The 26764-nt window shown below is 47.3% G+C and overlaps 1 pseudogene; it reads left to right on the top strand.

Annotated features, from left to right (window-relative positions):
* The first annotated feature begins 16 nt into the window (after window positions 1-16).
* On the top strand, window positions 17-22125 carry Gm30666 (annotated as a pseudogene).
* Window positions 22126-26764: the final 4639 nt, after the last annotated feature.

Below are 26764 nucleotides of genomic sequence, written 5' to 3'. Positions count from 1 at the left end.
CGCCCCTTCTCACAGAATGGAGCCTGCATTTCCATTCACTGAGAGAAAACACTCGACAAAGGCCACATTCTTCTCCTGGCTTCGGCTTGCTTTCAGCCCACATTTATTTCTGAACATAGTTACCCACCCAATATGTCATCCCACACTTAGGTGTGTCTGGACAGACAACTATGGAATCGTCATTCCGGATGATAATGGCCCCCAAACAAGAAATGGGTTTTCTGCGAGTGAATCTCAAATACCCCAAGTTTCTGTGTCTGGAGACATTCCTGCAGTGTGAACATTCCCCCAGTTAGGTCAGCGAGGAAGCTTTGCAACAACAACAGTCTGCTGTTCTCACGTTGGGAGATGACAGGACAGAGAAAGCCTCTGCCCTGGAATTCTCTACCCAGATGTAACTGCTGGGTAATAGTCTTTAGAGTCGCCGTGACAATGCACCTCTAGGTGTTGAGGGCATTTCTAGAGAGGTTTAACTGAGAACAGAAAACCTCTAGATGTGCATCACACCGTGCTAGGATCTGGGGTCCCAGAATGGATAAGAGGAGCTGAGCAGAGCCAAGCACTCTCTGCTTCCTAGCTGTGAACACAGTGAGGCCAGTCACCTGCGCGCATGCGTATATGCGCTTCCCCGCTGTAAAGGGCTCACCCTCAAACTGTACGCCAAAGTAGGCCTTTCCATCCTTCTGCTCATGTGTTAGTTATTAGATCAAAGCAACAGGACAAATGACTGACACATTGTTTGAAAAGTCTGGGCTGGAGCTGCCGTCAAGGGATCTGTGTGAGAGAGTGCGGTGCGGGCCCTGGATCTGGCCTTGTGATGGGAACCTCTCACTAGCGCCTCAGAGCTGCTTGCCTCCATTTAAGCTTTCAACTTTCTCATGAAGTTTTCCCTCATGACCTTTCATGTAATTTCTCCCCACCCCAATCCACGGGCTTCTAGGGCGTCTCCATGGGAATAAATGAACGTGGTGTTTTAATCAGTCTTTCCTCGTGTGTAAAGATGAAACTCCCAATGCCCTCATCAGCTTAATGTGGGAATATGAGCAAATGGAAATTGGTCACTGTCTACTCACAGATGCAGCATGCCCATAATCTTCGCACTGGCACTGGTGAAACAGAAGCTGGAGAACAGCCATGGGGTCTAACCTGGGATCTGTTGTGAGTTCCAGGGTAGGATGGGCTAAAGTGAGTCACTGTCTTAAACAAACAAACAAACAAACAAACAATCATAGAAGCAGACACTATATTCTTGGAGTTTTTAACTGAGAAGGCAGTTGTAGTTATTTGTTATAGAAAGGACATCATCCCTCTGTAGACTTGTTTTGTGTGTGTTTCTGTTGCATGATACCACATTTGGCGTTGTTCATTCATTGACATTGAACCCACTGTCCTTGGCTCCCACATTGAGTTTATCTAACACGTGTTCGTTTCTACAGAGGCTCACCACAGCCTTACAGCTCACCAGTCACTATGGAGAAGTTCCACCTTAAGCCACCAAATCGCCAAAAACGTACAAAGGGGTTGACACTGCATGACTGGAGTTACAGTGTGTGTCTATGAAAGCTGAGACCAGAGGGCAGAGGATCACCTTGCTCAGCCTTGCATAGTGATTATGGCCACTTGTTACATATCCACGGCAGACTCCAGAGGGCAATGAGTGCTGGCTGGCTCTGGCTGAGAAATTAGCTGTACTGGGAGTCAAGATTTGTGGATATGTGATCTGTGACTGCTTGAATGCACAATACCCTGGATGGGTCATCTGGGGAATTATGTTCCAGACTTACAAGTTCACCAGTCATTTATGAACACTCTCAGTCTCAATGAAAAATTTCCCCGAACTTAACAAACTCCCCCCAGATACCTCTCCACATTGGCCTCTGTAGCAGCCTCCACCTGTGTGCTGCCTACCCTCACACAGCCTGAACATGGCCATGAAGCCGTTATTGTTAGGTCTGAGGTCTTTTACTTCCAAGGAAACACAGAGCAGAATAAGATCAAGGCCCAAATAGTGTCCCCAGGTGATCTGTCCCATTTCTTCACCCTTGGGTGAGATGACCCTAAGGCAGGTGCCACCAGATTCTCAGAAGGTCCCAGAAAGATTGAGCCCTGATGCCCGAAGCACATCTTTCAGTGGTGGGTGGAGCTAATGGTGACATAGTAGTGGTAGTAGTTGTAGTAGTGGCTATCCTACACTCTTGCTGCCAGACCCCATTCTAGAATATCTGTTTTATAAATGACTTTTGTCTAAAGGCTAGGAGACATTGGTTCTAGACCTTTCTTTGAGCCCCAGGGTCTCCAGTGCTCCTTGGTGCTCCTCGGTACTCTTCAGTGCTCCCCAGTGCTGTTGGGTGCTCCTTGGCTGGTAACCACCTCATCGATGCCTCTCCTCTGTCACATTGCATCCTGTGTGGTTCTGCTTATGTTCCTCCTTCTGTAAGGACAATGGATCTAGGCCAGTCACATGACTTTATCTACTCTGGAGTAAGTCCATAAAGATGATTCCAAGTACAGCCCTTGAGACAGCTCAGTGGGTAAGGGCATTCACTGCCAACCCTAATAGTCACATGTCCCCCTCCCCCTCCACACAAGATAAATAGATAAATAAATTCACTGAAAGAAAATTTTTTGAAGACTATACTAAATCTATCCTAGGGTCATACAAACGGGAAGTTAGTGTTTGAAAACATCACAGGCATGAAGGGTTCCGTGTTACATGGTAGCCATGTTACATGCTCCATCATGTCTCCGTTACAGGGAAGAAGGGTTTGATTTGGCTCCTGATTTGAGGGCAGACAGTCTATGGTGGCAGGGGTCTGTGCAATGGGCGCTTCATGTCTGCTCCTATTTCAGGGGAATAAGAGGCAGACACAGAGCCAGCCTGCACCCAGGCCACTCCCAGTTTCCAATCTGTTCATTCTAGGACCCCAGCCCATGGATGGTGCAGGACAGGTCTTCCTGGATCTGTTAAGCCCTGTGAAAACCTCTGTCACACACAAAGATGTGACCTTTGCTAATGCCTTAGGTGTTTCTTGAGCCAATCAAGTGGACCCTTGAATTTACATCACTTTACCAGGAAGTAGCGCCCCCCAGTCCCAGTCCCTCCCCACCAGCCCCTGCCCCTACCCCCTCCCTGTTCAGCCCCCCTTTCCCACAGTATAGCTTAGCCATTTAGACCCCAGGGGTGATTCCTTCTTTCCCCCTGGCTTTTACTTCTCTTTGTCACCACAGAACAAGTCCCAGCTCCCCACACATTTCATTGCTTATTAAACATTGAGGGGGAAAAAAAGCATGCATCAACTTGATGTCTCTCTGAATAATTATATTTTCAACCTTAAGTATTTAATTTTCCAATTCAATCTAAGATGCTCGTTTGACATTTATAAAATATTATTAAATCCTTGGTGAAAGTAACAATTACTAGTGACACCAGTCTCCTCCAGGACAATTACCCTGCTCAAGAGAAGGGGTTTCAGGTGCAATTAAATAAAGTACTAATGTGAAAATTCCTGTCCACGATCCCATAGGGGTTTACAAAGTTCATGGTGCCTTCTGCTCAGTTTAATTTGTACTTTTTTTTTTGTACAAGAAAATGGGTATGAATAAAGGTGATGATGTCTTATTTGTCTCTGAGGGACACTGTGTACAGCTACAGTAGTTCTGAGCACAGTTGGAAATAGCAGGCACAGACCAGACCATTTTCCGGCAGAGAACACTCTTGCTGAGTACTTTTCTTTCTGGTTGTTTATTTTGTAAGATTCTGAATGTTTTCTATGCTCTGTTTTGCATTCAACAGCCAATAGGAATGAGGACACACTGCCCTGGGAAGGGAGCAAATAGGCTGTTTATAGTGCCGCAAACCAGGACCTGGGTATGTGTGTCCATGGCTGGAGAGAAGAGGCTTAGCTCAAGTTGCTAATAGCAACAGGCACAGATCTGGGCTTCAGCCACAGGAAGTCACGTCCCTGCCCTGGCTGCTATCAGCAACAGAGACAGACAGGTGCATCAGGTCCCCATCTCTGCCTAGCATTAGAGGTGTGTTTGTCACTTTGTTGTGAGGCATCCATCAGAGTCGAGCACTCAGACATGGGTTCAAGCCAACTGAGAGTCTTTAATAGCCGGCTGGCGACTATAGCAGATGTTTGGAATGTAAATGCAGTCCTGAACCTTTCTCAGGTTGGGCTTTTAAACACAGAAACTACAACCTGGGTTAACACACCCCAGTTAGCAAAAACAGTTAGCCAAAAGCAGAACTACAGAAGCCAGAAAGTACATTTAGAGACTTCCCCTGAACAGGCAGCATTCATCCATCAAAGTCCATAGTTCAGTGGACTACTCACCACCCACCCTACCTGCCCTCGAAGGTTGGAGTTGAGGTGACCCCCTGCAGCAAGCTCACATGAATTCTGCTGCAAGTGCCTTTAATACCTTCCACCTGCACCCTATTGGTCCCAAGAAAGCATCGCTTCTAAACAGCAATTCCTGATTGGCTGGCATTGTTTGCACCAGCAATCCTTGATCTCTAAGGCAGTCTTCAATTAGGTACTCCTGTAGGAGATGCCTATGCAGCTGTGCCTCCCCCCCCCACCACCACCACCAGCGTTTACATAGAGGTGGCCACAGCTGTTTCTCCCACAGATGAAGTCTTTGTTCTCATTTTGGCAGGTGGTGAAGTCTACCTGTTGGGTTCCAGGGCCTGATAGTACTTCCATCATGGCATCAGTTGGGCTAATATCTGGGGACCTACTAAAGTGTGGAGGCCTATTACAGGCTCACAGACATTCTGAATCAGCGAAGCCATAGCTATCCTTCAACCAGCAGCCAGAGCAACCCTACTTGCTACTCATAATAGAGCCCTTACCCAGTGTATTATCAAAAGGAAAAGAACCAACAGAATGAATATATATTGGTACACACACACACACACACACACACACACACACACTTCACACTTGGGATCTGCTGAAGGCTTGGAGGACTTTGGAAAGCTCCTGGTCATTAGTTTATCTTGGGACACAGGAAAGCTGTGGTCTTGATGATGGTGGCACTAGGAACAGGACAGACTAATTCATCAACGGGAGGTGAAGGCAGAACTGCTTTATCCTTGGACTTCTTTATATCTTCCAGAAGGTGCCGTTTACCCCAAAGAGGGTCTGGGAAAGCCTTCACAGACCTGTGCAGGTATGCCTCTTAGTTCATTCCAAATCTAACCAAGCTGATGATCAAAATCCACCATCAAACCAGCTGACTCAGAATCTCCCAAAATCCTTGTCTAAGAGACAAGATAGCTGTTTTTATTTGGTTTATTGCTGGCCCTGTTTCTTGTGTATAAACAGGTTGTGATTCTGCAGGACAGGGACTTGGGTCCTCTGATTTACAGGCTGTTGATGAGGTTGCCATCGTTCTACTGGACACATATGTCCAGTGTTAGCATTTCCTAGATCTTCCTCACGATGGACGGTTGAAGATAACTGCTCTACTTTGTGTTTCTATTGTGAGAAAACACCAAAACCAAAACTAGCTTGGAAATAAAAGGCTGTCCTGAAGGGAAGTCAGGACAGAAGCTCACAGCAGGAACCTATGGGCAGGAACAGAGACAGAGACCATGGAGGAGTTCCACTGACTGATTTGTTTCCAGGCTCATATCCAACTACCTTTCTCACAACTCTGAGGACCACACGTCCAAGTGTGGAACCCTCCATAGTGGTCTGGGCTTTCACTCACTAATTATTAACCAAGAAAACACTCAGGCTTGCCTACAGGACATCTAATGGCATTTTGGCAATGGAAGTGTCCTCTTCCCAGATGACCCAAGCTTATGTCAGGTTGACAAACCATTGCACAAAACAGTGACCCACCACAGTGTTGGGAAGAGAGTAATAAGCAAGTGGCCCTCTTCACAGTTGCCCAAAGTAGAAAGATGAAGGTTAGTTTTACTTTGCATCCACAGCTAGCTGGCCTGTGTCCACACTGCCTGTTGTGTATGGGTGTAAGCCCCTCAACCGTGACCCAAGCTTCCCCACAGCTTTCCTGCCTCCCCTGTCCTACCAGTCAGTGACATGACACACACTCACATCCATCAGAATGGTGAGTCCTCCACAGCTGCTTCATCTACATCTTCTACAATTCTTCCCATGGATGATCAGAAAAGGTCTTTCGGCATTATTCCTGGGAGGAGAGTGGGAGCAAGATCATTTTGTGCATCTTTGGAGCTGGAACCAAAAACCCGGAGGACACAGGAACTGAACTGAACTCTGAGCCCTGAGCCCTGAGCCCTGAGCCCTGAGCCCTGAGTCCTGAGCCCTGAGCCCTGAGCCCTGAGCCCTGAGCCCTGAGCCCTGAGCCCTGAGCCCTGAGCCCTATCTTCTTTATTTCTCACACTGTGAAACTGAACCTTGCTCTTTTACCTTAGCAGCTCTGGGTGATGCTTTCCAGGCAGCCGGCACTCAGAATCAAGAGCAGACCACCTACTTTGTTAAGAAACTGCCAACCTCTCTGTCACTCATATGGCGAGGTTCGGTCTTTTGTTATCTATTGTAATGTTAAGTGTGGGCTTTTAAGACTTGGTTGTCTTAAAGATGAGAGAGTTTGTATGTATATCTTGGCCTCAAGTCAGTTTTGATCGGTAAATAAAGATGTCAACAGTTGATAGCTGGGTAGAAGAGATACAGGTGGGTTTAGGTTTTTGGGCTTGGGTGTCAGAGAGAGATCATGAAGGGGAAAAGAATGCAGCAGGAGGAAGAAGCCTTCATGGGTTAGGAACCAAGAGGACATGCTCCCAGAGCTGATCGATTAGAGCTAAAGGTCGCCCAGATGAAACATAATAAGTAATAACTTGGGGTTATGGTAAGAAAAATAGATCCTAATAGTATAGAGGGAAGGCAGATGCCCAGCTTTTGTACTGTTTAAGGCTTATTGTAAACAAAAAGGTTGTAGGTGATTTTTTTATCCAGGAACTAAATGGTCTAAGGTAGGGCAGAAACCCTGAGTTGGGATTAAATATCTCTACAACACTCATACATTGTTTCTTCCTAAGAACATTTTTGCTACCTGCCTTGCCGTGGGCACAGACACATGTGTCTGTGCCTGTAGGTGTACAGTGCAGGTGCACGTTTGGTACAGTGCCCATGTGGAGCTCGGAGGAGATCCTCTAGTACTGATCCCGGTCTTCCATCTTGTTAGTCTGATGACTGTGTCATGCTGGTTGCTCTGTGAGCTTCTAGAGATGCTCCTGTCTCTACCTCCTATCATCAGTGTCTTAGTTAGGGTTTTACTGCTGTGAACAGATACCATGACCAAGGCAAGTCTTATAAAAAAACAACATTTAATTGGGGCTGGCTTACAGGTTCAGAGGTTCAGTCCATTATCAAGGTACTGCATGGCAGTATCCAGGCAGGCATGGCCCAGGAGGAGCTGAGAGTTCTATGTCTTCATCCAAAGGCTGCTAGTGGAAGACTGACTTCCAGGCAACTAGGGTGAGGATCTTATACCCACACCCACAGTGAAAAACCCATTCCAACCAGGTCACACCTATTGCAACAAGGCCACACCTTCAGATGGTGCCACTCCCTGGTCCAAGGATATACAAACCATCACATTCCACTCCCTGGTCCCCATAGACTTGTTAAAAAAAAATGAGTCTATGGGGGCCATACTTAAACATAGCATAATGCAAAATGCATTTAGTACAACTTTCAAAGTCCTCATAGTCTATAGCAGTTGCAACAATGTTAAAAGTCCAAAGTTCAAGGTCTCTTCTGAGATTCATTCAACTTAATTAACTGTAATTCCCAAAATAAGGCAGGAAACCATCTGGGCAAACTCCAAACTCTGCATCTCCATGGCTGATGTCAAAGTGGTCTTCAGATCTCCACTCCTTTTTCATCTTTGTTGACTGCAACAAACTGCTTTCTCCTGGGCTGGTTCCACTCCCTGTTAGCAGCTTTCCTCAGCATGTATCCCATGGCTCTGGCATCTTTAACATCTTTGAGTCTCCAAGGCAATTTCAATGTTAACGCTTCTTGTTTCAGTGTTTGGGATTCCACTTGATCTTTTGGACTCCTCCTAAGGACTGGCATCACTTCTCCAGCTCTGCCCTCTGTAGCACTCTAAGCTCAGGTTTATCCACTCCACTACGGCTGCTGTTCTTGGTGATCATCCCATGGTACTGACATCTCCAATACACTGGGGTGTTCCACTCCAACTAGGCTTCACCAATAGCCTCTCATAGGCAATCTTCAAAGCCTCAAATCCTTTGCATGACCCCTTCAGTCCTGGGCTATCAACTACAGCTGAGGCTTCACCTTCTCCAGTGGCCTTCCTTGGCCTCTCACAGTGCTAAGCCTCAGCTTCTCTCCATGATCCCTTCATTCCTTCACAAGCAGTACCACCTGAGTGACTCTTAGACATTACCAAGTCCAGCTGCAGCATGAGGTACAATCTTGGGTATCTTAGGAACACAGCTTCTTTGTGCTCCCAGAAAACAATTTCCAGAAGATTTCACCTCAATGATGCTGGCCTCTTCTTAATCACCACTAATTCCTTAGCTCCAGCTAACCAGCATCAATTTTCCCAGTAGTTCCTTCCATTCTTAACTCTAGAGCCAGAACCACATGGCTGAAGCTGCTGAGATCTGCTGCTTATAGGAACTAGAACATGATCCCCTTGTACTATTACATTATCACTAGCTTTATGTTTTCTAAATCCTTCACTGCTTAAGCTTGGCTATCCTGGTTCTTGCTCTGTAGATTGACCTTGAATGCAGAGATCAGCATGCTTGTCTCATGGGATTAAAGGTGTGTAACACCATGCCTGGATCTAATTAAGCTGGGTAGAATCTTGCCCCAAGGTCCCACTCCCTTAATCTTTTATCTCCTAGAACACAAGATTTTGCTCCATTTCACTTCCTGGTACTCCTTTAATACTCAAACCATATATTTTATATTTGGCCTTTCTAAGCTTGCTATGCTTGTTCAAACTTCTCTTTGTGAGACTTAACCAGAGAACAGAGTCTTTGCTGGGCTTTTTTGAAACTTCCTTTGTCAATGCAATTAATGCAATTAATCCAAGTCTCTTCACCTTAGCCTCAGGCAGACATTTCAGACAAGGGTAAAAATTAGCCACATTCTTCACCAAAATACCACAAAAACAGTCTTTATGCCACATTCTGAAATTCTTCTCCTTTGAAATCTCTTGGGCCAGGTCAACACAGTTCAAATCACTCCCAGCAACAAAGTCTTCCATATTCCTACTAGGATGACCCATTAAGCCCCATTTAAAGCATTCCACTGCTTTCCAAATCCAAAGTCCCAAAATCCACATTCTTTCAAATAAAAGCATGGTCAGGCCTATCACAGCATTACCCCACTCCTGGTACCAACTTCTGTCTTAGTTAGGGTTTTACTGCTGTGAACAGATACCATGACCAAGGCAAGTCTTATAAAAAAACAACATTTAATTGGGGCTGGCTTACAGGTTCAGAGGTTCAGTCCATTATCAAGGTACTGCATGGCAGTATCCAGGCAGGCATGGCCCAGGAGGAGCTGAGAGTTCTATGTCTTCATCCAAAGGCTGCTAGTGGAAGACTGACTTCCAGGCAACTAGGGTGAGGATCTTATACCCACACCCACAGTGAAAAACCCATTCCAACCAGGTCACACCTATTGCAACAAGGCCACACCTTCAGATGGTGCCACTCCCTGGTCCAAGGATATACAAACCATCACAATCAGATAGGAACACAGGCATTGTAGACATCCATATTCATCTTCCTATCATCAGGTAGGAACACAGGCGTTGCAGACATCCATACTCATCTTCCTATCATCAGGTAGGAACACAGGTGCTGCAGACATTCATACTCATCTTCCTTTATGTGGGGGTTTGATCTGAGTGGTCCTTAGGCTTTTGCAGCAAGGGCCTTTACCCAGTGAGCCATTGCCCCAGCAGAGATGGTTTATTATTTTATTTCATTTCATTTTATTTATTTTTTTATGAGAAGAAGTTCATCAGGGCAGTAGTCTGTAGGACACATGACAAAAAGGACATCCCAGTGTTCTGCTAGTGGGAGCCCTGGCTCCCTCATCTCCCTCCTGAGCTCACTATGGGGAAATGCAGTCTCTGTGTGTCCATTTAGTTACAATAACTTCTTATAAGAAACTGGCCAGCAGGTTATTTTGCATACAACAATGCCTTTCTTCTCAGGGACTTGTGTTGCAAAGGTCAAGTTTCCCAAATATCCTTGACACTGAGTGTCAACCCAGCACCTGCTCCTGAGGTTTCCCAAATGCAAATGAACATAACATGCATTGACCTTCACTGTGGATGCCCATTAAAACGTTACCAGCTCCTTGGCTCCTCAGCTCCCCGGGTACCCTGTTATGTATTCTGGGAGAGTATTGTGTGCTCAGTAGTATCTTCTCCAGAGAGCCTTTAAATGCTAATTAATTAGAGAATTCATCCTTGCCATACCATGAGGTCCAATTCACAATCGGATCTGGCATATGGTGCTAGAGAAATATCTCCCAAGACACAGCGCAGGCTTCCTGAGAGCCACTAGTAAAGAGAAGCCCTTCTCCGAGGCCCTAATGAGACAAGCAGAGGAGCAGAAGCCCAGAGGCAAGCTGCTTGCAAATCAATCCCTATGTCAGCCCCAAGGTTTCCTCCTGGGAGCAGATTCACAGAGGGAGAAAGCATCTCTACAGTTGGTCATTGTAACTATGCGGATCCATACTGATATTCCTGCAAAAGCATGCTCTCGATGAACTTGACTTTCCACACATGCAAGAAATACAAGCTTAGTAGCTGAAGGCTTGTCCAGGAGCTGAGGAGCCAGCAGAGGGTGAGGCATAGACTGTGTAGGCACAGCATCTATCTGGGCAAGGCAGTACCGAATAGCACTTTCATCCCTGTGCATCTCCGATGACACGAGGTTTGACTGACTGTGTTCCTGTGTCCCAGCTCTCTCTTTAAGAGCAGGTCCCTAGGTTCTAAGTCATGGAGTGCAGGTGAAGTATTGAGGTCTCATAGTTGAGACCCTCTCTGGAACTCTCCTCAACTGAGCAGAATCTCTGGAAGTACGCTTGTGTGAGTGGCCACCCACATCACTAGGCTTCCTCACCTCCAAGTTTTTGAAGTGGTGTCTTTGTTCCACCATGATTTAACACCTAGAATGTCACTCTGCAGGGCCTCCCATTTCCTGCCATGAATGTGGCTGGTCCCTGCCCCTTGATAAGTTACTTTGTACATGCTACACTTCCCTACCTAGGTCAGGCCAGGGATGGAAGAAGAGATGAGGACCTCAGGAAGGTTTTCCTTGTGGCTTGCAGATTACAGCCTCCCTCCAGTGTCCTCCTGAGAAAGAGTGAGACCTGCAGGATCCCTCTCCCTCTGGGGTGGGGGCACTGATCTCATCTTATGATCAGACAGAGCCTTACCCTCATGGCCACAGTGCTTCTCAAAGGGCCCTGATACACAGACCCAACACATGAACAGGCATAAATTTCTTCTGTGAATCAGGGGGGCACATTCAATGAACAGAAGCCCTCCGATGTCTACTCTTACGGATTTTCTTTCAGTCTCCCAGGTGCATGAGTCCCACCCATTCTTTACCCTGTGGATATGTGTGGATCCCTCATGGAAGAAGGACTGCCTATGTATCCCTGGCTTATAGTGTAGAATCCCCCCTCTCAGTTCTCAAAACTCAACTATCTCTAGGCATGTCAAATATTCAGTTGGAAGCAAAATGCAATGTTGTACAGGCCATCCCATCAATAGCCTCTGCAGGGAACACCAGGTTACACAGTCCTGAAATCACTGCCATCCTGTGGTCTACATGCTCCCACAATCCCTACAGTGCCTGCGTTACAGCACTAACTGTGGTGACCTCACTACATAGCCTGGGATGACCTCAAAACCCTAGGACTTTTGCCACAGCCTCCTGAGAGATGGCATCACAGACATGCTCTACCATGCTCTGCTGGGGCGAGGTTTGCTCTCCCTCTCCCTCTCCCTCTCCCTCTCCCTCTCCCTCTCCCTCTCCCTCTCCCTCTCCCTCTCCCTCTCCCTCTCCCTCTCCCTCTCCCTCTCCCTCTCCCTCTCCCTCTCCCTCTCCCTCTCTCTTCCTCACTCTCTCCTCCTCCCTCCCTCCCTCCCTTCTTCCCCTCCCTCTCGTGTGTGTGTGTGTGTGTGTGCGTGTGCGTGTGCGTGTGCGTGTGCGTGTGTGTGTGTGTGTGTGTGTGTAGTGTCTTTGTGGCTATGTGTGACCACAGGCCAATGGTGGGTGTCTTTTTTAATGTTTCCCCACTTTTTTTGCAATTGTCTTTCACTGAATCTGAGAACTCATCGATTTGGCTAGGATGGCTGGCAGTTAGCTTTAGGAATTCCCCCTGTTTCACTTTCCAAGGGCAGAATTACAGGTGACTGGCTATTTTACATCTTACCAACTGGTCCATCTCCTTGGCCTTAAGTTTGTGTATTTATATGGCACAGAGAAAGACCTCTGTGAGTGGTGCTATGCTCTTGAGTGATGGCCTCACCCAGTTGAGCTTAACAGGTTATAAAAGTGTCAGCAGTAGGAACAGCCATGTTTGCCAATAGCTCTGTGGACACCCTAGGGAATTCTGTCCCACATCTTCAGCTATGGACTCTGAGCCTGGAATCCCTTGTTCAGGGGACCCTGAAGAGGATTTCCATCCATTTTCAGGTGGGGCTTCTGCTCCGTTCATCTATCATGTATATCTATCCATCTGTATCCAGCTGTGTATCTGTCTGTCCATCATCCATCCACCCCTGCACCCATCCATCATCTATGCATCCATCCTTTCATTATCTGTCCATCCATTGTAGTCTGCCCATACATCTGTTCATCCACCTGTCCACCCATTCATCCATCTTATTCTTTGCATTCAGACTTAGAAGTAAATAATCCATACCCTGGACGAGCAGAGGGGCCTCAGAGTGGGTGAGCAGGAGCACCTCAGGGTGGGTGAGCAGGAGCACCTCAAGGTGGGTGAGCAGGAGCACCTCAGGGGATGAGCAGGAACACATCAGGGGATGAGCAGGAGCACCTTGGGGTTGGTGAGCAGGAGCATCTCAGGGTTGGTGAGCAGGAGCACATCAGGGGGGCGAGCAGGAGCACATCAGGGGGTAAACAGGAGCACCTCAGGGTGGGTGAGCAGGAGCACATCAGGGGCATGATCAGGAGCACCTCAGGGTGGGTGAGCAGGAGCACATCAGGGGATGAGCAGGAGCACATCAGGGTGAGTGAGCAAGAGCACCTCAGGGTGGGTGAGCAGGAGCACATCAGGGGCATGAGCAGGAGCACATCAGGGTGGATGAGCAGGAGCACATCATGGGGTGAGCAGGAGCACACGAGGGTGGGTGAGCAGGAGCACATCAGGGGGTGAACAGGAGCACCTCAGGGTGGGTGAACAGGAGCACCTCAGGGGATGAGCAGGAGCACACGAGGATGAGTGAGCAGGAGCACATCATGGGTGAACAGGAGCACATCAGGGGATGAGCAGGAGCACACCAGGGTGGGTGAGCAGGAGCACATCATGGGTGAGCAGGAGCACATCAGGAGGGTTAGCAGGAGCACAGAGACCTGGGGATGAACTTGCAATAGGCAACACATTCCAGGGTTGGATTAAAAAAAAAAGCAACACTCATTTCATTTGTTCTTCAGCTATCAGAATATTGAAAATTGTAATAGTCCATGCAGATGAGAGGTCTGCAAAAATCTTTCACCCATGTGGGGGTCACCAAGTCAACCAAACCTGTGGTAGCAGATGAACATATCCTTTGGTCCCATAGTGGCTTCTCTGGGAGTGAGTCCTCAGATCTTGATTCTAAACAAGAAGAAAGAACCCAGTGAAGACCCACAGCTAATGGATTTGGAAAAATTTGTCATAGTGCAGAGTTTAGTAGGATGATAATGTTGAAATAATACCCTGTTTTCAAAGCAGGATCAAACCCAGGTCATAGCGAGAGTACTAAATCCACGTGATATAGTTGTGTCAACTTGGAACCAGTGTGTTCTCATAGATACGGTATGTGTGTACCCCACACAAGTGGCAATGTGACAGTTTCTGGAATCTTCTTGGAAAAATATGAGTGTTAGCTAATTAGCATGCCAGCTCTTTGCCATACCTATCACGTGTATGACAGTTACATATATGTTCTGCTCCAAGGCAACAGAGGTACCTCCCTTGGGGCTGAAATTTCCAGGGACTCTGCCCCTTCTTACCCACAGTGGTGAGTTTTTCCCCCCACAGGTGATGGATATGACTGTCTTGGAAAAATTGAAGAGGATCAAAATTGCTCTGGAGATTTGCTGTGTGGAGGTCTGTGATTTGCTTTGCAGAAGAGCTGCACAGATGAGCGCCCTGGGTGCCTCTGTGGAAGATGTGCCCAGCCAGCCAGGCCTACTGCTCCTAAGAGGGCATCTGCCTGTCACTCACTTTGCTTCTGTAGGAGTTTGTGTGTGTGAGTGTGTGTGTGTGTGTGTGTGTATGTGTGTGTGTGTGTGTGTGTGTGTGTGTGTTGGGGGGGTGATGTGAAAATATTAGTGCTGGCTGGGTCCAGGGTGATGTATCCCTGCCCTCTCTCCTCTGACCTCAGACATTCTTTGCTTGTGAGGCTCCTTCAATCCTCCCTTCCCCATTCAGTCCTTCCAGCGAGGTTTTGGTTGTCTGGCGAATGTGAGTGGGCTTGTCCTGGCAACTCTGATGTGAAGGTACTGGAGTTTGTTTGTGTGGCCCCTTCTGTCCCCACTGAAGGTTTTTTGTGCAGGACAGCGAGAGAAACAGGGCGTTGGCTGGAACAGCAAGACCCACCTTCAAAGAGCTTTGGTGGCTGAGCTGCCTTTGCGCACAGGGACAGCACTTACCTTTCAGATCTCGGTGATGTGCACAGCGAGAACAGGCTCCCAGAGCACGTGACTCTCCTTCTTCCTTCCTTTTCCTGTGCCACAGACAGGATGTGGGATCACAGCCTCTGAACCTGGGGATGGAAGAGGCGTGAAAGAGGAGCACTTCATTGTCGTGGGAGTTTGTTTTGCACTGTGGTGAGGCAGGGATGTGAAGAGCAGCAGCCCTGAGAAGGAAGCTGGATTTGAAGTAAGAAGGAGGGGGCCCTGAATGCTGCAGTCCCTTTCTTTGGCACCTTGCTGAACTCACCTACAGTTTTGAGGCACATGAATAATAGCATGCCTGGTGCTCTAGGTTGGCTTTTGTTTGTGCTGCACTTGCAGAGGCTTCTCTATGATGACAGAGAGGGGGTTTTCCCTTGAATTCTGTGCCTCTGGTTTTGCAAAGCCAAGCATCACTTGAGTCTGACACAAATAGACCAGGCAAGCCCCACTTCTGCTTAGAACCCAGCCTGGGAGTAACACAAGCTCCCTGGATGGAGAAACGAGACAAAGCCAGTTATCTCTGCCCTTAGACTTGGAAGGGATTGGGGCATCTGAAGTCCTTTCTGGGCTGGCGTTGCTGTGGGTGGCCTCAGCTCTGTCTCCTCTAGGCTCAGGTGTGAAGAGGAGATATGATCCCCGTGCTCTATGAGGCAAGAGTGTCATCACCCAGCAAGTGCCCCTGGGCTTAGAGAGGCCGCAGCAGGAACAGACAGGGACACAATGAACCCAGTTGTCCTAGGAAGGGCACAAAGCTTGCCAGGCTGGGGCAAGATGGCATAGATGGCCTGCCTGCCGCCCTGGGGGAGGCCCGGGCTTTATCTGGGTCTCTCCCTTCCGCCTGCTCTACTTTGGGAAGGCTGGGACTGGTGACCCACATGCTTTGAATGGATTTTTCTATTTTTGCTACTGCCTCTGCTGTCACCAACACATTCTGGCATTTTCTACTCTTTTTTACATTGCTTACAGCCTGGATGGAGACAAAAACATTACATCCTGGGCCAAGACAGTTAGAAATCAGGGCACCAGAGCCTCTGAGCAGAGCAGACAACAACCTGCCTAAGTGGTGTAGAGTCTCTGCCAGCCAGTGGCGTCTGTCATCTGTCACTGGAGGGGCTCATTGGCTGTAAGATGGCATTTTGGAGATTTATTGAAATTATAGTCATTTTCAAAAACAACAACAACAACAACAAAAAGATCAACCTGCCTCTTATCCCAAAACACCAGCTACGTAGGACAGACCCACCCATAAACACATAGGAGGTCTTTGTTGTCTTTTATTCATTTTGTATCAAATGCATATCATTATAGAAAACAACAAGCAGCTTCAAAATAAGTATACTGTGGAATGCCCCAATGCAGTGGATTAGCATATGCGGTTACCACCCACACATACTGGGATGCCCCAATGCAGCGAATTAGCATATGCAATCACCACTCACACATACTCAGATATTGTTGGTGTTTTGAAAACACCACCTAAAATCTACACTACAGGTTTCAAGCTCAAAGCACTTTGGTGTGACCTGTACATTATTTATTTTTACTAGGCATTGAACCCAGGATCTTGCAAATGCAAGGCAAGCACTTGTCTGCCAAGCCTCACCCCAGTCCTCTTGTTTGCCTTTGATTTCGAGGGTGGGTACGTGGAGTGGGCCCGTGTCAGGACACCTATAGACGCACAAGCACAGAGCCACCTTAGTGTCCCCTGGACTTTGCTGTGGTGCAGAAGCCATCTAAACACTGAGGAATAAAGGAGATAAAAAACAAATAAGACCTAACTTAGAATTTTTTTTTCTCTCTCTACTTTCAATACCTTTCAGTGTCTGGTCAAAAGTACACGCCAACAATGTGCTTGCCGAGGGAACAGATAAATGCACATGTCTTTGTGTGTATGCATCTCCCTTCATCCTGCCTTCCCTTTCTTTCTCCTTTGTCTTATTTCAAGGCACCAGAACTCAGGTCAAACATTTGTAGGTTTTCTCCTGTCGTTTTGTCTTTATTTCTCTTAGAACAGGCTATAAAGTCTTAATACACTCATAAATTCAGGGTCTTCGTCACACCGAATGTGTGTTGTTGTTTAATGTCTGTGTTTACAGTCCAGGTGAAAGGAAGGGCTTGTGGGATGAGGAGGTCACAGTGTACCCTTGGCAGGCTCAGCCCTGGGGTTTAATGAGGGAGTAAGGAGGCGCCAAAGAGCTCATGGAATTAATCCAGACAAAGCCGGGGTTTCCATTCAGCAGCCTTGTGGGATGCGGGTATGACACAAAGAGTCCCAGGACCAGAGTGTGAATAGAGGATGCTCAGTGTGGAACAACGCAACCTCAGGGGTGACTCCTGTGTAGGCCAGCAAACCCATCATGTGCTTGGCCTCAGACGGTTGTGGGACTTCTGAGCCCTTCCTCCCATCCCTTCATCCATCTTTCTCCTCCAGTGTGGCCATCCGATCTGATCGTGCAGTGTGGGCACCAGGACTTAGGACTTAGGTGAACATGACTCAGCTCACATAGACGCCTCTGAAAGCACCTTGCCACCTCATGGTCTGCCCTAGTGATGGGTCTCTGCCACTTGTTCTTTGTGAAGAGCTGCCGAGGCCCCTGGGCTGAACTCACAGCATAATCAGGGAGAACCCACAAACAGCATCCAAATTAAATATTTATCCTGATCTTTCATGGCCCTACTTACTCGAGGGGCAGCTATTGTGATGCTAATTAGTTTTGCCAGCATATAGTTCCTGGCAATAAAAGGTCTGTGCATAATTAGTTTGTATGAAAGAAACAACCCTGGTAAATATTAAATATTTAATAATGAATATTTAATAACTCAAAATAACCACCTATCGCACTTGGCCAGAAAAATCTACAATCCTGGACTCTGAGAAAACCAACTCTATAATAAACAATTTACAAAACAGCATCTGCCCACCTTATCCAGAGAGAGCAGACCTCTGGCCCTTTGGGTCTCAGCAAGTATGGATACCTGGGTGGCCTCTCCCACTCCCAGTCCCATCACATGTACCACAAATGAGGAAGGATGCTGCAGCTCCCGGCAGACAGCAGGTGTAGGTGTCGCAGTACAAACAAAGCTCCTCCATCTCATTTTCACTCTGGGCTCCTTGAGATGGGAAATGTGTCCTGCTAAGAGTTTAATAAATTACAATTTTGAGTAAATGCTTGTATGCATCTGTTACAGGACCAGGCTTCTCTACCATCATTATTAGCACATTGCTGAGTCATGTTGTTGCTGTGGCTGACTATCTGGTAACAAACAACTCAAAGGGGCTGATGAACTTGTTTTGGCTCTGGGTTTTAGGTGATAAGATCCACCATGGTGGTGGAGGCAGGACTGTGGCAGCTCTGTGCTGGCAGCAACCGGAAGCAGTCCTTTACTCCTACCTCAGTAGACCAGAAAGCAGAAAGAGATGGAGGGCAGAAGCGTGCAAAGATAGAATGGTTTTAAAGTTCTGAGACCCTAATGTGCAGGATGGTGCCGCCAGGGTTCAGCTTCTCTCCTTGGTTAGTTTCCTCCACAAAATCCATCACGAGGGGGCTGGAGACATGGCTCAGTGGTTAAGAGCACTGACTACGTTTCCTGAGGTCCTGAGTTCAATTCCCAGCAACCAAATGGTGGCTCACAACCATCTGCAATGGGATCATCTGCAATGCCCTCTTCTGGAGTCTGAAGACAGTTGATAATGTACTCATATACACAAAACAAATAAATCTAAAAAAAAAAAAAAATCTATCACGGATGAGTGCAATGAGTCCAAACACCCTACGTGCTTCCTCGTCCATAGAGTTGACAATCTAGGAATCATCACCACCATCTTTATCACTACTATACTTAAGCCGAAGCCTGTGAGCAGAGATGGGACAAAGAGAGACTCAATGAAAATTGTATGGCTGTGGAGAAAGCAGAATATAGTTGGAGACATGGGGGGGGGGGGGCTTCACAGGCATGAAGGGTTCCTGAGAAACAATGGCTGAGGGTACACTGAGATGAAGGGCCAACATCTCTGAAGTGGTCGGGGTGAGCTGTTCGTGCTGTTGTAAAGAGTAGGTGCAGGGGGCACTGAGGGGCTCGGTGGGTGCAGGGGGCACTGAGGGGCTCAGTGGGTGCAGGGGGCACTGAGGGACTCGGTGGGTGCAGGGGACACTGAGGGGCTCGGTGGGTGCAGGGGGCACTGAGGGCATCCTTCCTGACCACCACATGCTCCATGGTGGAAAAGAAAGCTCAGGTTGCTCACAGTGGTCAGGACCTCATGCAGGTTTGCATGGAAAGAGTGGACGTCCCAGGAGGAAGAAGAAAGAGAGGAAGTGGTACAGCTCCAGATGTATGGCCACAGACATGGGGGCAGCCAATGAGGTGGCCAGGCCAGCATGGGGAAATCCTAGCTCACTTGTCTTCGTTCTGTTCTCTGGAGCCTTCCCCCACCCGAACCGCATCACCAGCCTCTGAGTGGAAACTAAGAGGATCAATCTTTCTTTTTTCAGGGATGTTGAGCCTGAATCCTGGGAACTGACTGTGACCTATGAGCAAGTGGAATAATTTCAGGACAGTTGAGGCCTCTCAAAACCCTGCCACACATGGAAACCCAGATGATGTGGACGTTACTAGGAGAGCTAAGATGCAGGTATACTAAAGAGGGTTGGGCCCCAATCCTATCTGTCTGCATCCTTGTAAGAAGAAAGCTGTGTGAAGACCGACCCTGGGAGAAGCCATGTGGCAGGAACAGAGTAAAGCTGTGGGCTTTTATGGGTTCTAGGAAGCCGGAAGAGGCTCAGAGAATTACCCTGCTGTTTGATGGTAGTGTCTTCTGCTGTCGTATGTCTTCACACTCTAGTGCCCAGCACTGTGACAGAGTCGGTATCTGCTGCTTGAAGCCACTTAACCTGATAACACTTGGTTACAGATCCCCAGGAGAACACACAAACCATGTGCTCTAAGTCTTGAATCTCAAAAAAGTGAACAATGACGATCTTGTTTGAAACTGTTGTGAATGTTGAAGCTAGGCGTCCAGCAAGTGGCCGCACCTTGGTTCGGCTTTTATACCTCAGCTGGGATGAGGTCGTTCTCGCCAGCTTCTTCCTCAACCCCCGGACTTTTTCTCCTCTTTAGGCACCAAGCCTGGCTTGGCTCATTCTCCTCCCTCAAAACACAACAGCAACTCTTACAGACTCCACTCTTGGTTTGAGTGATCTCTGCTCTACTTCCAGCATAGATTTGAGGCAGCTCCTCATCAAAACATGGCTGCAAGCTTTATACATGCCAAAGATGCTGACAATTGGAAGACACGCCCGTAAAGCATGTGACGATATACGGTTATGCGGCCGTGTGTGCCGGGAGGGTGGTAAATTTTTGTGACTTCTAGATGAAGATGTATCTTTCTAATACTGGCTGACAGGTTATTCTGTTTATTTATTTCATCAATTTTGTTCTTTTGTTTTCCTGGTGCTTCCTCGGACTGACAGACTGATCACGGTCTGATATGAACGGTGAATCTTCCACCCTCCCATGTGGGACTTACAGAGGAACGGATGGAAGGTGTCAGGCAGCAGCCGGGGGCTCTCTATTGTCTCTTATCTTTGGGCACCCCTCTGGTTGATTGGCTGCAGGTCTCGCATTAGTCTCCCTTCAGAATGCAGGGGGCATGCTCAGCTGCCTGGGGTCTGCCTGTAGCACTTCCTCTGTAAAGCAATCTGACAACTGAAGGTTTGTCAAGGCAGCAGAGGTGTGTCCCTTTGTAACCTTTTCCCACCAGTTCCTTCAAGGCCAAGTCCTGGACAGTGGTTGGAGGTCATCTTGCTTTCCTTTGCTTTACTGTTCAGTGATGGGATCACACGCAGCCCTAAGTCAGTGCTCGGCAAATTGTTTTCGTCCTAGTCATTCTGGGATCCTTTTAGTGCTTTTCTAGGAGTTTCTAGGAGACCACTGACGTCCTTTGGGTCACACAGCTATGGACAAGCTGATCCTGATCTTCCTTCTATGCTTTTTTTGGCTGCCAGTCAGTCACTATGGGTGGCTGTTCTTGATTTCCTAGGAATGATTCTAAACACAGTATAGAGTCAGTCTCTGCCCTACTAGTTGGGGTCCCAGAGTGTTCAGAGAAGACCAGAGGCCTCTCACACACTGACTGTTCATTCTGTACGTGGAGTCTTACCCATGTGAACGTTTCCTCAGACCTTAAAAATTCCCTCCTGAAGGGGGGGAGCAAGGTTCCAAATCCCATGAAGTGCACAGGGACTTATAAGACTCGTGCAAGGCCCTGGATGACTTTGTGTAAGTACTATGCCTCTGGGGAGATTCGTCAGTGGTGGGGCTGCCTGCAAGCTGTGCAGGAATCTCCAGCAGGGTAGCTTTCTTCAGTTGTCTGTGTTGGGGTGAAACTTCTGGTAATGTAGCAACTCGAGTCACACATGCTCCTGTCAGTGACCCCAATAAACTCACTGACCCGTCAGGATGGAATCTTCGGTCTGTTGTTTCCCCTCTGTAGAGTAAACAGACTTCTCAGGAAAAGTATCCCTATCCTCCCTCATGGAAAACAGCGCTGTGACCACTAGGCTTTCATTAGCAGGATCCCCAGAGATATCGCTTATGGTTTCAAATCAAGGAAGGACAACGGAAAGGAAGGCTAGGAGCAGAGCACTTGCCTGCCGCAAAGGGAGAAAGCCGTGGTAAGGAGCTGGGGAGCTCGGCCTTAGCACCATCATCCTTGAATCGCCTGCACCACAAGAGCACAGTGGTGGAGGAAGCAGATGCACAGGCTGATGCACAAGAGAAGAAAGATGAGGCAGAGGTCCAAGCATATCAGCCTGTGCACCCTCGAAGCCTGCAGGAGCGGAAGTAAGGGATGCGGAGGGCAGGGACGCCGGAACAAGCTGTTGGACTGTATGCTGCTGCCGGTAATAAGTCTCAGTGGACTTGGAACGTCATTTCGCCGTGATCATCTGGAAAACTGACTGCCTTTCTTACAACCCAAACAGTCCCGCAGGCCCTCCACCCTGCACCTTTGGAGTTCTGGACTGGTTCTGTTCTCACTTGTGGCCAAGTGTAACTCATATACAATAAATCCTCTTGTTCTCAGCTGAAGAATCAAAAAGAAAACAGAGGAGAAAGAGAGAAGAAGGAAGAGGAAGGAAGGAGAGGAGGAGGAGGAGGAGGAGGAGGAGGAGGAGGAGGAGGTGGCGGCAGCTGGGGAGCAAAGAGGAGAAGATACCTAGCCTTAAGAGACAGTATCTACCCCTTGAAAAGAGGGAAAGGAAATGAGAGGGCCAATTCAGTCATCTCAGTCACTCTGCAAAATCCCTCTGTCCAAGTGACATATAGGTATACTCACAGAAGAAGCAACAATTCAAAGTCCTTAGTGACATATGGAGTCGAATGGAGTCACCAATAAATTATGCCCTATACTGTAAGATACTTAGGAAACCTAATTATCCCACAGCCTTGTCCCTGATCACAGCTCTAATTTTTTTTGCTCATTTTGGCCTTGGACTCCTCTTTCCAGCCAGATTATTAGGTTAATATTTCACACAAACTAGAGAGGACATGACTGGTCCTGCAGGAGCATGCCGGCCCCCACCTTTGCCCTGAGTGTGGACACAGATCTGAGGCACTGAAAGGAATTGCATTCTGCTAAATATCAGACACTAGGCCTGTGCAGATGTGAAGTCGCCATTCATACTCTCATCTGGGCGAAATATGAGTTCTTTCTCACAGTAGGTCAGGCTAGTTCCCTCGAGTACATGGGAAGATTTGAGTGACCTAGGTTGTGCCAGCCACAAACACACCAAAAACAAACAAACAAACAAACAAACAAACAAAACAAAAAACCCAAAAACAAACCAAAGATAAAAAAACAACAAAAACAAAAATACAAACAGACAACAACAAAAACAAACAACAAACCAGGGTCCAATCCCTCTGTGGAGAGTGTGCTGAGTTTGTGGTGGTGTGAGTGAGCAGCTTGCTGAAGTGTTGCGAGTGAGCTGTGGTGGGATAGTCTACGGCGAAAAGTGAGTTGAAGAGCTAGCAGCCTCTTACAATGATGAAGGATCACGGCGAGGAGATGTTAAATAGATTCTGGAAGCAATTGAGTGGCTCTTCTCCATTCTCGTGCTGCCTCTATATCACCTGCTGATTGCACACTTCCTTATTTATCTTCCTCGGAGTGGACAGAGGGGCCTAGACACCAGGAAGCATAGCAGCGGTACAGATAAATTAACTAGCCACCCATTGCCAGCTCAGGAGAAACTCATATTTCATGGTTCTAATGTAATCAGAGGCTACAAAATTTAATCAAGGGTTTCAGTATTTCATGCCTGTGAGAGAATTACTTTGAAATATTGTCTACCCCCGCCCCCCGTTTCTTTTCTTTATGCACAAGGAGAGACCATAACTGAGGCTGGATTTTTAACCAGCGTCATTGAAATTTTCAGATCCCAGATGGGTCTTATATTAGAAGCCTAAATATTTTTCTTCAAAGTGGAGATGAAGAGCCAAGCTGTAGATGGGTAGGATGGGAAGAAAAACTTCCTAATTATTGTCCTTTAAAAAGAACACCCCAAATTATTTTTGAAGGGAATATATGAAATTGAGATTTTAGGATGGGGGGGGGGATCTCCAGAGGATGAGACACCCAAACCCTGAAATCCTGTTAAGTTTGTAGTAGATCCTTCCATGAGACCCCCTTTTCTTTTCTACAAATGCTCGTCTCTGTGAGACAAGATGCAGAATTCGTAATCAGTGTTTGGGAAAGTACTACATAACATGCCTCATGTGTCTTTTGAAAAACTAAAGGTGGGTACTTATTATTCGTTCAAGCACAACTTTACTTGAGACACAGGCACACAGCTGTCACAGGCTGTTATACCCACATTCCAGGTGGCCACACACTTGTAAGGAAGAAAGCTTTTTGGAGTAGGCAAAGAAAGGTCTTGCATGGGGCTGCTGTTGGCACAACGCAGGAAGCCAGGGAGCCCCACACCTTCGTGTTGTCACCGGGCTTCTGAAACACGCACGAGGGGTGCCATTGTTCCTCTATGTTGCAGAAAATAGTAAACCACAAAGACCAAGTGCTTTTTCTCTGGAAGAAGGAACAAAACCAATTTATTTACTATAATGTGCTCGCCTTCCCACCCTTGCTCCACATCTGTGCTGATTCCTGAGCGGTGGCCTCTCTTATCCTTAATAACAGCTTTCTTCCAGAATGTTCTCACCTGTGAGCAGATGGTATCTTTTGTGGTCCCTACCTCAACATGTAGTATGGATGGATTTCTCAATATAAACCAGCTAGTCTCATTAGAAAAAAAATACTGATGATGATACCAAGGCATAACAGCCCGTGTCTGCTGTAAAGCAAGACACTGTGCGGCTCAAACGATCCCCTTAGCTTTCGGTTTGCTTGTTTGGGGAATGAGCACTGGCTCCAGCCTTCTGCCTGTTCATGTGTCATCCATGAGCCTAAGAGGCTAGCTCCTCTTCTTAAGAAAGAGCTGTGTACGCTATCTGGGGGATTTTCATAGCTGGGATAGAGGGCCGCCCAACTGCCTTTGATTTCTATGTGTACATGACTGTCAGTCTATTGGATATGTGTGTAGTAAGAAAATGTTTCAATAATCCCCAAATGGGATGATTTCCAAGGTGTTTTCCTGCCCTTAATGTTTTATAATCTCTTTCCCCCAATCAAGGATTATGAAGATGTGTGACTTACATCTTCCCAGCTTTGACCTTGCCCAAATCTCCCTTGACCAGCCTTACCTCAGAATTCAGGTGGCTCAGTTTACCCAGAGGGTTGCAGGTAGAAGAGGCGTGGGAAAATGGCTATCTCAGACTTACAAGATGGATCCTAACCATGCCTGCCTCCCTCTTAGGGCTTGATTCCACCCAGAGTTTAGTTTGATTCCAGGAGCGGGTCCGTAAGAGCAGAGGATAACTGTCTTTAAATAGCTCCTGATCTCCGTATCATTAATTTCCTGCCCCCCAAACTGAAATGCCTTGTAATTATCCAGCTGTAGGAATGCTTAAGATGGTGCTAAATTTTACTTAAGTACAGCCTATCGCCAAAGCGGAAGCCAAAATATATAATTAGGTTGGCATTAACATTCAAGAGTTGTGCGAGTGATTTCGATGTCACAGAGGCTGTGGTGCTCGGGAAGGGCAGGGCTGCCCGGGTTAATGTAGCAGAAACCCTGCTGTAATAGTGGGCTCTCCTCAGTTCCGATCAGGGTGCCAGTGCAGGAGTCCCCACATGAGGCAGGGCTTCACTTGGCAGGTCCCAGACCTCTGCATCACAGGAACAAAGTCTAAACCCGTGAATAGAGAGAGGCAAAGAACCATCAGATTCCACGCTCTGCGCCCCACACCCTGCAAGAATCCATCACCTTATCTATAAACACAAATGAACATCCAGGCCTTGTCCCTGGACTGGGGTCGTGATTTTCCACCATAAATTCCAGAAGAATTTTCTTTTCTTTTTCTTTCTTCCTTCCTTTCTCCCTCCCTCCCTCCCTCTCTCTCCCTTCCTTCCTTTCCTCTTTCTTCCTTTCTTTCTTTTCCTTCCTTCCTTCCTTCCTTCCTTCCCCCCTTCCTTCCTTCCTTCCTTCCTTTCTCTCTCCCTCCCTCCCTCTCTCCTTCCTTCCTTCCTTCCTTCCTTCCTTTCTTCCTCCCTCCCTCCCTCCCTCCCTCCCTCCCTTCCTTCCTTCCCTCCTTCCTTTCTTCCTCCCTCCCTCCCTCCCTCCCTCCCTTCCTTCCTTCCTTCCTTCCTTCCTTCCTTCCTTCCTTCCTTTTCCTTCCTTCCTTCCTCCCTTCCTTCCTTCCTTCCTTCCTTCCTTCCTTCCTTCCTCCCTCCCTCCCTCCCTTTCTTCCTTCCTTCCTTTTCCTCCCTTCCTTCCTTCCTTCCTTCCTTCCTTCCTTCCTTCCTTCCTTCCTCCCTCCCTCCCTCCCTCCCTCCCTCACTCTCTCTTTCTTTCTTCCCCTTCCTTCCTTCCTTCCTTCCTTCCTTCCTTCCTTTCTTTCTTTCTTTCTTTCTTTCTTTCTTTCTTTCTTTCTTTCTTTCTTTCTTTCTTTCTTTTTCTCTCTCTCGCTCTGCCCTGCTCACTCTGGCCCCACTCACTCTGGCCCCTGCTTGCTCCCGCCCCCAGAAGAATTTTCTAGTCAAGTAAACAAGGTGGTTATGTCAGCTGCCACCTGCCTGCAATAGCAATTAAAAGTCATAGAGACCTTGGCAAAGCTGGACATTTCTCCATTTGCACTCGTCATTTAAAACCTCTGTCATGTGAATTTGGCCAGTTTATAAGGAAATGAACATTTTTAGTTTAGAAGTTGCTTTAAAGCATAAGAAACCTTCTGAGACACAAAACGGTGATACCAGCTGCTGGCAAGCTGACTACCTCAGCCCTTCTGACCTACAAAAGGGAGGGTATTAACCACAGTAGCGGGGGAGTAAAAAAAAAACTTAATCACTATTAATGAGATTCATTATAATATAGAGTCTCCCCACAATGAATTTTAAATGTCCCTTGTCCATTTCTCTATCAACATGACACAAAAGGAAACATCTGCTCCGTGGTGGCCATGGGGCTGCATTCTGATTAGCTGATATGGGTAATCTATCCATTATCGCGCCTGTCATGTTGATGGGCAAAGGATCAATTTTAGTCTGCTATCAATCTTCTACCCAAAGCTCAAAGCTGGGGTGTCTGTGTGGTGTGCTTTTAAAATCACATATTAAAATTAATACCCAGAAATTCAACCTTGCCCACTTGGTTCTTTGCCTTTCTACTTTTTCTTATTTATACGGATAGAAATCAACCTTGTTGTTTACTATTTGATGGGATGAAATCCTAGGCTAGTGCATTT

The sequence above is a fragment of the Mus musculus genome, chromosome 8 (genome assembly GCF_000001635.26).
Source record: "Mus musculus strain C57BL/6J chromosome 8, GRCm38.p6 C57BL/6J".
Taxonomy (NCBI): Eukaryota; Metazoa; Chordata; class Mammalia; order Rodentia; family Muridae; genus Mus; species Mus musculus.
Note: the sequence above shows the minus strand (reverse complement) of the source record. Positions and strands in the feature narration are given on the sequence as shown.